The sequence below is a fragment of the Molossus molossus genome, unplaced genomic scaffold (genome assembly GCF_014108415.1).
Source record: "Molossus molossus isolate mMolMol1 unplaced genomic scaffold, mMolMol1.p scaffold_m16_p_9, whole genome shotgun sequence".
NCBI lineage: Eukaryota > Metazoa > Chordata > Mammalia > Chiroptera > Molossidae > Molossus > Molossus molossus.
In genome coordinates this window covers 3160054-3170152 of record NW_023425403.1, presented here as the reverse complement: position 1 = coordinate 3170152, position 10099 = coordinate 3160054, and positions in this window count along the sequence as shown.

The following is a 10099-nucleotide window of genomic DNA, read 5'->3' as shown; positions in this document are numbered from 1 at the left end:
TGCTAATATTCCTGTGCTAGGGCGAAGGGGCATCAGGCTCCACTTCTTGTCTAGACACATGGCCTTTCGCAGAGAAGACACGGACACGCGGGCTTGTTGGCGCCCACGCCCCTTCACACGGGCCGCGAGAACATCAGACCCACCGGGCTCCCTGAGCATGAGCTGCCGTCTGCGGAGATGCTGTGCAGGCACCAGCTGCCCCTGGGTGGTGCGCACACCTGTTTTCTGGGACTCACTCGAGCGTCCAGTAGGGAAGCTCCGTGCGCTGGAGCCTCTTATCCCAGCAGATGTCGGAGCAAATTGCTTCTCTGCCGCCGCCACCTGGGAAGGTTTCCCGACGCGCAGGTGCTTCTTCAGTGCCACAGGCTGTCCCCGCACGGACCTGACATTCCTGCTCTCATCAGGCTGGGTCCCCTTCTGGTGGACGGTCACACAGGCTATGCTTTTCATTCTGTAAACATTTACTTTTTTTTTTAATCCTCACCTGAGGATATTTCCCCATTGAGTTATAGATAGAGTGTAAGGGAGGGAGGGGGGGAGAGAGAGAGAGAGAGAAATATACATGTGAGAGAGACACATGGATCGATTGCCTCCCACCCGACCCCAACCACGGCCAGGGATGGGAATTGAACCTGCGACCCTTTGGTCTGCAGGCCGATGCTCTAACCGCTGAGCCAGACTTTGTCACAAGCATTAAGCTGATTGAATAACTTCCCCTGAAGGAGACCGACTGAACGATAATCCATTTCCTGCTTCCGGTCGGCACATGAGTTATCGTCCCCAGAAACGATCCGGGGGACACCGCCCAGCTTCGTGATTGTCCATCACCCCGCATCCCTCCTTTCTCACGTAGGATAGTGAGCTGTCTGTACCCAGATCGTGTTGACGGAGCGATGGAGTTTCCCTCCGGTTTTAGGTCGACTCTGTGTTTGTTCAGACAAGCTGGGCAGAACGTTTGCGCGCGTGGCCTGCGTCTGCGTGCCTGGAACAGAGTGTCGGTGTTCAGGGCGCTGCCGTAGCCCCGTGGTTCTCGTTGGACAGCAGGGCTCCACGAGGGGCAGCTTCGTGTTCTCCTTCACAAGCTTGTGTGCTGTTCGTTAATTTGTGCCAAAGCAGGTATCGCCCTTCTAGTAACAAAGAAAGAAAGTGTTTTCACAAGGTCATTGCGAAGATGGTTAAATCCAGACGTCAAGATCGGTGATACATCCCCGGCATCGGTCTCCGCTGGGCTGTAACTTAATTGAATCAAAGTCCCATTTAATTTGTCACCTTGCTTTCGGGGAGTTCTGAGTCTTCGGTAACGGCATGTGGGGCGATCCCCTGGGAATGGCTTTTTCGAGTCCGATACTTCAGGGAGAGGGACAAAGCCGTTTCTGCCCGTGTCTGTGTTTGTTACCGGTTCTCAGATATGAGTTTGAAGACTTACTGAGAAGGTGACTTGTCGCTGGCAAGTGAGTGATGTTTAAATAACAGTCGCCTTCAGTATTTAATGAGCTCTTGCTGATGAACATTCATGGGCTCCTGCGGCATTGTCTGTCTCACACAATAAAAATCGGTGTACAAGCAGATGCACTTATGTCAGCATCAGATGACGCCAACTCGAGGAGAGAAAACTCTGCGAACTGAAAGGTGGGAAGCTAGAAGATCTTTCTGTAGATCTTCGTCCAGATATTTCAGCCCAAATGTATTTGGGACAACTGTATAGACAGGAAGAATGAAGGTTCTTGAGAGGCGATGAGTGTGGTAGGAAATGTTCGATTCAAGGAGTAGACTAAGGAGGTCCTGTCTGGGTAGCTCAGTTGGTTAGAGTGTCATCGATATGCCAAGGTTATGGGTTCGATCCCCGGTCAGGGCTCATGCAAGAAACAACCAAAGATGCATAAATACATGGAACAACCAATCAATGTTTCCTTCTCTCTCCCTGCTCCCTCCCCCCTCTCTTTAAAATTAATAAATAATAAAAACTAATGAAGGTGTTTTCTCATGTAAATAGTGGTGTAATATGATTATTGTGATGTATGGCCTTGCTATGTTATAATTAATAAGACATCCACGTTACATAACAGCTGTAATTTCAGATGTCTTTATCAACTACATAATCCCAAGCGTGGTATTTGTCCACCTTGCACTCGCTGGCTGCCATCCACGTATGATCCACATGTGAATCCCATGAGTTCATCAGTAGCCAATAGGAAGCGTTTCCTTTGCTCCAGCAGGTGGCTGTTGCTTCCCTTGTTCTCTCCAGAGCACACTTCCTGTTTCCATTGGGGCTGCCTCTCCCCGTGTGCACCCTGCTCACCTGGGTAGAGCTGCCCTTTGCACACCTCTTCTGGGGGGCTCTGTTGCCAGGCTATGGTGGGCCATCCCACCAGGACGCTGGCATGGAGGACGTTCTCAGAAAGAAACATCACGGTGTTCTCAGTGGAGGTGGAGAGCTTGCTCTCCCTTAGCTCCCTTCCCTTCATTGCATCTATAACGAGTTAATCACGACGATAGCAATGGGGTGGACAAGCCCCAGCCCCTCCACAAAGGCCACTTCCCCAGGGTCTGGTCAGTCCATCAGCACCTAGGGAGACAGCCTGAAGGTCATTATACCAGGTCATTGGACCTTTAAGTGGACACTGTCTTTTCTTAATTTTCAGTTCTGGCTAAGCAGTTGTAAGAAAATTACTTAGTTATAAATCACTTAGAAAATGTAGGAAAAGTATTCCTGAAATGTGGCACAGAGAAGCTTTGTTGTAAAACCGGCATTGGGGTCATCTGGATGACCATTGCCTGACAAATGTTTGTCACTCCTCCAAGGCAGGAAACGCTCCCTTATCTGTCTACCTTGTTTATCTCATGAAAACCTGTCTCTCATGGAACAATTTTACTTCTGGGGATGATGATAAACGGCTACCTTCTCTAAAGTGATTGCTATTTGCCAGGCACCATGCAAGCCTTATCATATGCCTTCTCTTAGATAATTTTTACGAACCTTCTGTGAGATTAGTTTTCAAATCCTCTCTTGTATAAATAGGTTTTATGAAACCAAATAGCTTCCCTGAGATCCCACTGTGTTGAGCAGAGCTTCTAACTAGGTCGGTCTAGTTCTGAAGCCTGACCTCTCTGCTGCTGAAGGGTACCTCTCCTCTCCATCCTGCGCAAGCAGATAAGAGTCAGAGCAACCGCAGAGCTCGGCTGGGGGGGGGGGGAGAGGGGCTTCGGAGGGGGGATGCTGTGAAGTCTTAAAGGACTTCGGGACGGCATTACTTAGTTCCTTTCATTGTTTTTAGTTGTTTTCGTTCGTATCATCAGTATTCATCCAATTTTCAGCCTGAGAAAGTAACCACTTTTAATTTCCATATGTAAAATAGTTAAAAATAATCATTATTAAGGAGGTTGCATCCTGAATGAGACCCGATATTTCACCATTAACTGCTCCATTTACATTTTGGAAGATAAAATAATAACAATTAGTACTTGCATGGTGCTTATAGTTAGTGAAGCATCTTCCAATTTATTGCTTGCAATGTAACAGACACTACTATCTTCCTTTTATTGATGAAGAACCTTAAATTTATAGAGGCTGTGACTTCCTCCAAGGCCTCTTGACGCCAAATCCCCTGCCCTGTCCATTAAAACGCGGTTAAAGCAGGGGGATGGGGGGTGGGGTGGGAGGGGGCAGGGCTGTGCTGTGGTCAGATAGAGGTGATCACCTCCAGCAGGGGAACTGCCGAGGGAAGGCACGGGACGGGTTATTGGACAGCCGCTTAGGTTTCTGTAGGACAGTGACTCTCAGCGGGATGTTAGCTTTAGGGATCACCACCACTGTCCCCAGTAGCTCTTCTGTGTTGATAATTATTTCCTTTTGTCCTTTGGTTCATCACATTTGTTGAGGCATGTTTGATGGTCAGAGCGTGGTCTGCCCCGGCGAAGGTTCCACGTGAGCTCCAGAAGAACGTGCTCCTGCTGATGTTGGACCAAGTAGACTCCGGATGTTTATTATCTACAGTTGACTGATGGTGTCATGCACTACGTTCTTTTTGATTTTCTCCTGCCGGATCGTACAGATTTCTGGATGTTCATTTCTGAGAGTGGGGAGGGAAAGTCTCCAACCAGGATAGTGGATTCCTCCTTTCGCCTCTCAATATGGAGAATTTCATGGATTGTTTTCTGTTCTTTACTCCATCTTGCATTCCTAGAATAAACCCAGCTTCATTGTTATGTCTTGTCATTGTTATATATTGCCAATTTGATTCATTATTACTTTATTTATTATTTTGCACCTATGTGCATAAAAATGATTGGCCTGTAATCTCTCTTTCTCACATTGTCCTTACTAGGTTTTACAATTCAGGTTATATTGGCCTCATCAAAAGAGTTGGCTTTCAACTTAAAAAAAAAATTCCTCTGTAAGATTTTTATTAAGATTGATATTATTTCTTCAAAAATAGCAGAAAGAATAAACTGGTGCAGCCATTTGCTTTGGGTCTGCAATTTTCTTTTGAGGAAAATTTTAAATTGTAAGATATATTATTTAAAATTCAACAGTAGTCCTTGACTTTTCTATTTCTTCTTGTGTCAGTTTTGGTAATTTGTGTTTTTTCCCCAAGGAATTTACCCATTTTATTTAAACTTTCTGATTTAATGGTGTGAAGTTGTTTATACCATCTTCTTATTTTTTTCTTTATTGATTTTAGATAGAGAGGAAGGGAGAGGAAGAGAGAGATAGAAATATCGATGAGAGAGAACATCAATTGGCTGTCTCTTGCATTACCCCAATGGGGATTGGGCCCATAATCTGGGCATGTGCCCTGACCAGGAATCAAGCTGGTGCATGGGTCGGCGCTCAACCTCTGAACCACACTGGCTGGGCTAACATCCTCTTTTTTGTTTTTAACTCTATTCTCACCTGAGGACATTTTTCCATTTTTTATTCAGATAGAGAGGGAGGGAGAGAGAGAAAGAGAGAGAGAGAGAGAAACATCGATGTGAAAAGGACACATCAAGTGGCTGCCACCCACATGAGCCAACCAGGGCCGGGGACAAACTGCAATCGAAGTACATGCCCTTAGCAGGAACCAAACCCAAGTCTCTCTGGACTGTAGGCCGATGCTCTAACCACTGAGCAAAACTGGCCAGGGCATCTCTTTAGTATATCAAAGATCCTAAGTGATGTTTATTTTTTTATTTCTACTATTTGTAATTACTTATTTCTCTTCTTTTATTTTGATCAAAATTGCCGGGGCTTATAAGTTTATTGGTGTTTTCCAAAAGTAAATTCTTGGTTTTTGTGATTTTCCACTACTATGAAATTACTTTGTTTTATTATTATGCTCGTACCTTCATTATTTCCTTCTCTCAAAAGTCTTTAGGTTTAATTTTTTTTCTTTTGAACTTGTGATAAATACTTAGATCACTGATTTTCAGTTTTCTTCTTTCATCAAATATATATTGTAAGGCACTGATTTTCACTACGATTTTAGCTGCATTCTACCTTAGTTCTGAAGTATTGTATTTTTGTTATCATTAGGTTCAAAATGATTTCTAACTTCTGTTGTAAATTTTTCTTTGATTTATGGGTCATAGAGGAAAAAATTGCTTACTCAGAACATTTGGAAATCTGTTCAATTATCCTTTTGTTAACGACGTCTAGGTTAATTTCACTATAATCAAAGAATGAGGCTGTATCATTCAATCCCTTGATATTGATTGAGCCTTGCTTTATGACTCATTATGTTATCAATTTTGATAAATATTGTGTGTTCATCATAAAAGCTTGTACATTCATCAGTTATTAACTGCAGTGTTCAATATATGTAGATTAGGCCAAATTTGTTAACTGTGTTGTGTAATATTTCATATCTCTGTTTCTTTCTGTCTGACCCTTCTATCATTTACTTAGAAAGGATTATTAAACTCTCCCAGTCTGTGGATTTTTAATTTTTCAGCTTATGGAGCTATGTTGTTAGGTACAGTTAATTAAAAAATAATTTTCTCTCTCTGAAGGATTTACTTTTTTTTTAATCTTCCCTTTAACTGGAAAATTTCGTACTTTTATATTTATTGTAATTACTGCTTTGGTTCATTTACATTAAATGTACTAATTGATATATTTGGGTTTTAGATTTAAATGTACCATATTACTACCTATGTTCTATTTGTTTCATTTCTTTTTTGTTGCTTTTCTTATAATCATTGTTTTGAACTTGGAAACCTCCTGATTTCAGTCACACCTCACCTCTATTTAATAGGTACTTTGTGAAAGCCTTCAATTCCTAAGACTTGCTGGAGTTTAGTAAAATGAATTAGCAACAGTGATATCTTTTTTATTAGTCAATTTCTCTCTCCATTAGCTAGTTATTCTTACATGCTTCCATCACCCTTCTAGGTGTTATTTTAGAAATTAAAATATGCACCCTTGGCCTTTTCTAGTTTTCTCTAAAGGATCCTCTTGTCTGTGCGGTCCATCTTTTAATCTTTCTGCATTCAGTGAGGATACTTTTATTTAATCCACCTTATTCTCCTCGCATTCTCTTCTACTGGGTCTGTTCTGTTTATTTCAGCTACTGTACTTTTCAGTACTAGAATTTTTATTTGATATTTGAAAAAATAAATTTTTCTTTGGCAAAACTCTTGTTGTCTATCTCATATTAATTACAATTATTTAAAAATCCATATTCAAGAACTGTGCATCTACTCTTCTTGATTTTTAATATTTTTCATGACATGGAAGATATTGGGTATAAAAAAAAAGTAAGCCGCTGAGTGGTGTTACCTTCCTCCGGGGACTTTTGTTTCCTCTGCGGCTGGAGGCCTGGACGCTCATGTGGCCAATCAGGGGCTCAGGTGGGCGGAGGATGTCTCCGTCTCTGAGAGACCTGACCTGTCCTCTCTGCCCTCCCCCCAGAGCACAGCCTGGGTGCTCCTGGGGCTGGCCTGCCTTGGACTCCAATTTGAATTTTGTTTTCCTAACACACAGGCCTGCTGATACTACAGTTTGCTCCTTCATCTTTTGGTTACTGTGTTCTGCGTAGCGTCTCAGTCTAGAGGGATCTTGAGTAAATATGCTACAAGTCTCTCTCCCCCCCCAGACCTTCTTCACCAACATCCTGGCTGTTGATACCTGAGCTCCAGTCCATTTTATCCACCTCTGCGGTGGCTGCGAGTCCTCCGCTTGCAGGGCCGCTGGGTTCGAAGCCTCCTTTCCCCAGGTGCTCATCCCCGACGCATTGCAGGGAGAGGGGCCAAGAACACTGGTCTCACCTTCAAATGTTTTCTTTCCTCTCACCGTTGGCCCCACAAGCACTGGTTACTCTCCGTATTTTAAGCAGCATTAAAAAATGGCCCTGGCCCTGGCCGGTTTGGCTCAGCGGTTGGAGCGTCCGCCTGCGGTACGGAAAGACCCAGGTTCGGTTCCCGCTAAGGGCATGTACCTCGGTTGCAGTTTGTCCCCGGCCCTGGTTGGTCGTGCGGGTGGCAGCCACTCGATGTGTCCCTTTCACATCGATGTTTCCCTCTCTCTCTCTTCATCTCTCTCCCTCCCACTCTGTCTGTACAAAAAATGGAAAAATGTCCTCGGGTGAGGATAAAAAAAAAAAAAAAAAAAAAAATGACCCTGGCTCACAGTGCACACAGCCACAAGCCATGCTAAGGTAGAGAAAGAAGTCTCTTCCGTCCTGACTTTCTAAGTTCATGGATGCTGCTCCCGAGATTTTTGGTCTCTGTTTTTGTGTTAAAGGTTTTCTGACGTGGTGATCTCCTATCAGACCGAGGTCCGAGGAGCTGCCTGGACGTCATCACGGGACAGGCCCGGTGCTTCCCACGGATGGTGTCTCTGGGTCTTTCTCCCTAAGTGTTTATATCTGTAGTCTCTTCTCTGAGGCTCCTGGTTGCTGGAGGCGGCGCCCTCCTGTGCCCTGATAGGGGCGTGAGCCTGGAGGCTGGTGATGGGGGACGTGAGGGCAGGGGCTGTGCTCAGGGTTCAGTGCGCAGGTCACCCCGAGCCCTCTGTTCCCACCTCGCTCTGGCGGGACATGCCACTGCTGTGGTCCTTGCACAGAACAAGCTGCAGTCTCGGCCAGGAAGGACGACAGGGTCTCGCGGCGCCTTGAGCCGGCTCTAGTGGGTCCTGACTTCAGCCAGGCTGTCCAGTCTCTTCAGAGCCAAGCAACCTGCCTGTCCTGAGCACCTGCTGATGGGTGTAGGGCCGGGGCTGTCGGTCCGGCAGCTTCCCAGCCGCACGGTTTCATGGTGGCGGTCCCTGCCCTGCTGGCGGTGAATGGCTGTGGCCTGCTGGTGTCCACGGGCGGCCCTGCCCTACAGGATCTCAGGTGGGCGCCGCAGGCCTCGCGCACGCCTTCGGTCTCCCATGCTTCCCTGGTGGTTTGCAGAACCTTAGTAACGAGAAGTGCTTCTCTAAAAATCAATATTCCCTTCAGAATTAATTCTTTATGAAATCACACGCTATAGCCACATGATTTAAAAATATGTACCCAAGTTGCCAACCCAGAGCATTTGTCCTAGAGAGACTGTAATACTGACTTCTTAGCACCAGGAACCTAAATGTAACACATTTTTGCTCATTTGACCGTGAGCATATAGTTTCATGTAATAACCCAAGTCCAGAGACCGTTCGATGGGGCTGGAGGGCGGGACTGAGGGTACTTTCCACTCCAAAGCATCTGAAATAGAACGGCCTAAGTTCAGAGGCTGCGTTTGTGGTTCCAAAGCCTGATGGGTCTGCTGTTCTTTGGGTCTGTGCAGAAGCTAGGACTCACTTTCCTGTTCAGAGCTGCCCCCAAACCCCCTTCTTGAAGCACAGTGTAAGCCCGATTTCTGGCCACCTTTATAAATAGAAGGTCCCCTAGATTCTTTACCACAGGGACCTGGGGTTTTGCACAGGGTCTGGGGAGATAGGCCTCCCCTCTGGGCCTGGCCTGCTCACTCCTTTGACCCGACCACCTGCAGACTCTGCTCCCCCCTTTTCTTCCTGTCTTCGCCCACCCCCTGCAAAGCCTCCCTCAGGTTAATTTCAGGAGTGTGGGGTGTCAGGGGGGATGCCCAGTGCCTGGGTGTATTAAATACTTCCCACTTATCCCCCTCTGTATTGAGCTGTAGAAAAGTTAAGAGCTGACCCAGGAAGTGAAGGTCTTGGTTGTGACCAACTGAACACATAGGAGTGGTGGGGAAATTAGAGTGTTGGGAGCCGGCTACGTCTGACAGAGTCCACGAAGCCTGGAGGTCTTGGGGCAGAGACTCGACCTCCCCCCCAATCCTAAGAAATCAGGCTTGCACTGTGTTTATGCAGCTCGAGGCTAGGTGTGACCCCATGTACCTTGAAATACCTGAAATAACAGCCTGGGTGCTCCTGGGTGTTTCTGGGTGTTCCTGGGTGTTCCTGGGTGTGCCTGGGTGCTCCTGGGTGCTCCTGGGTGTGCCAGGGTGCTCCTGGGTATGCCTGGGTGTTCCTGGGTGCTCCTGGGTGCTCCCGGGTGCTCCTGGGTGCGCCTGGGTGCTCCGGGGTGTGCCTGGGTGCTCCTGGGTGTTCCTGGGTGAACCTGTGTGTTCCTGGGTGCTCCTGGGTGTTCCTGGGTGGGTCTGTTATCCGCAAGGCAAACTAATTCCATACAGCATTGTTGTAGCCCTGGGCATTATATCAAGAAGATTCTATCTTCTTATATCATTATACTTTTTTTTTTCATCCTCACCTGGGGACATTTTTCCATTTTTTGTACAGATAGAGTGGGAGGGAGGGGGAGAGAGAGAGAGAGAGAGAGAGAGAGAGAGAGAGACATCAATGTGAAAGGGACACATCGAGTGGCTGCCACCTGCACGACCAACCAAGGTCGGGGACAAACTGCAACCGAGGTACATGCCCTTAGCGGGAACCGAACCCGGGTCTCTCCGGACCGCAGGCCGACGCTCTAACTGCTGAGCAAAACCGGCCAGGGCTATATCATTATACTTTTGCTGTAAGGTATAAAAGGCATGTAATAAAGCATATCAAGGCTGATCCCGCCGAGGACAGTCCTCCTGATCCCACATCCGCTTCTTCGTCTTCATTCCCACCACTCGAACTCAGGGACTCTGCTCTCCAGACTGGTTCCTGGCAAGA